Below are 2,191 nucleotides of genomic sequence, written 5' to 3' on the forward strand. Positions count from 1 at the left end.
CAAAATGATAAAAAGCAAGTAAGGCAGGGCACAGTGACTCACGCCTGTAATCCTAGCACTTTGGGAGGCCGAGGCAGGCAGATTACTTGAGGTCAGGAGTTCAAAACCAGCGTGGCCAACATGGTGAAACTTCGTCTCTACTAAAAATACAAAAAAAATAGCCAGGCGTGGTGGTAGACACCTGTAATCCCAGCTACTCTGGAGGCTGAGGCAGGAGAATCGCTTAAACCCGGGAGGTGATCATGCCACTGCACTCCAGACTGGGCTACAGAGCAAGGCTCTGTCTCAAAAAAAAAAAAAAAAAAGAAAAAAAGCAAGTAGACAGCTATTGCAGTATGTTAAGCTCCATAGAGACAGCACCAGGGCAAGTGAGAGCCTGACAGGCACAGGGTGACTCTGTGCCTCACTGAGGAAAAATAACTAGACATGAGCAAAGGAGGTCCTCAGAAACCTAGGGGCAAAATGTCATCATATGCATTCTTCGTGCAAAACTTGTCGAGAGGAACATAAGCACCGAGAGGCTTCAGTCAGCTTCTCAGAGTTTTCTCTTTTTTTTTTTCAGATGGAGTCTTGCTCCCATCACACAGGCTGGAGTGCAGTGGTGCGATCTTGGCTCACTGCAACCTCTGCCTCCCGGGTTCAAGCGATTCTCCTGCCTCAGCCTCCTGAGTAGCTGGGATTACAGGTGTGCGCCACCATGCCTAGCTAATTTTTGTATTTTTAGTAGAGACAGGGATTTTGCCATGTTGGCCAGGCTGGTCTCGAACTCCTGACCTCAGGTGATCCACCCGACTCAGCCTCCCAAAGTGCTAGGATTACAGGTGTGAGCCATCACGCCCAGCCAGCGTTTTCTAAGAGTGCTCAGAGAGGTAGAAAGCTGTATCTGCTAAAGAGAAAGGAAAATTTGAAGACATGGCAAAGGTGGACAAGGCCCGTTATAAAAAAGAAATGAAAACCTATGTCCCCCGTAAAGGGGAGACAAAAAGAAGTTCAAAGATCCCAGTGCATCCAAAAGGCCTCCTGTAGCCTTTTTGTCTTTCTGTTCTGAGTATTGCCCAAAAATCAAAGGAGAACACCCAGGCCTATTCATTGGTGATGTTGCAAAGAAATTGGGAGAGATGTGGAACAACACTGCTGCAGTCGGGCGCGGTGGCTCACGCCTGTAATCCCAGCACTTTGGGAGGCCGAGGCGGGCAGATCACTTGAGGTCAGGAGTTCGAGACCATCCTGGCCAACATGGTGAAACCCCTTCTCTACTAAAAATACAAAAATTAGCCAGGCGTGGTGGTACACGCCTGTAATCCCAACTACTCAGGAGGCTGAGGCAGGAGAATCGCTTGAACCCGGGAGGCGGAGGTTGCAGTGAGCTGAGATCGCACCATTGCACTCCAGCCTGGGCAACAGAGTGAGACTCTGTCTCAAAAAAACAATGACCAAAAAAACACTGCTGCAGATGGCAAGTAGCCTTATGAAAAGAAGGCTGAGAAGCTAAAGGAAAAATATGAAATGGATATTGTTGCATATCGAGCTAAAGGAAAGCCTGATATAGCAAAAAAGGGAGTCGTCAAGGCTGAAAAAACGCAAGAAAAAGAAGGAAGGGGAGAAAGATGAGGAAGATGAGGACAAGGAGGAAGATGAAGATGATTAATAAATTGGTTCTATCACATTTTTTTTCTGTCTAAAAAGCATTTAACCCTTCTGTATACAAATTACTCCCTTTAAAGAAAAAATCGATGCCGGGCGCCGTGGCTCACTCCCGTAATCCCAACACTTTGGGAGGCCAAAGTGGGCAGATCACCTGAGGTCAGGACTTCAAGACCAGCCTGGCCAACATGGCAAAACCCCATCTCTACAAAAATACAAAAATTAGCTGGGCATGGTTGTGTGTGCCTGCAATCCCAGCTACTCGGGAGGCTGAGTCATGAGAATCGCTTGAATCCGGGAGGCAGAGATTGCAGTGAGCTGAGATCGCGCCATTGCACTCCAGCCTAGGCGACAGAGCGAGACTTCATCTCAAAAAAAAAAAAAAGAAAAAGAAAAAAATTGAAATGTAAGGCTGTGTAGGATTTGTTTTTAAACTATACAGTGTCTTTTTTGTATAGTTAACACACTACTAAATGTGTCTTTACACATTATCTTTTAGTTTTTTTAGAGACGGAGTCTTGCTCTGTTGCCCAGGCTGGAGTGCAGT

General features: G+C 46.6%; 1 pseudogene; it reads left to right on the forward strand.

Annotated features, from left to right (window-relative positions):
- The first annotated feature begins 426 nt into the window (after nt 1-426).
- On the forward strand, nt 427-1,648 carry LOC115837521 (annotated as a pseudogene).
- Nucleotides 1,649-2,191: the final 543 nt, after the last annotated feature.

The sequence above is a fragment of the Nomascus leucogenys genome, chromosome 12 (genome assembly GCF_006542625.1).
Source record: "Nomascus leucogenys isolate Asia chromosome 12, Asia_NLE_v1, whole genome shotgun sequence".
In the NCBI taxonomy this organism is placed as follows: Eukaryota; Metazoa; Chordata; class Mammalia; order Primates; family Hylobatidae; genus Nomascus; species Nomascus leucogenys.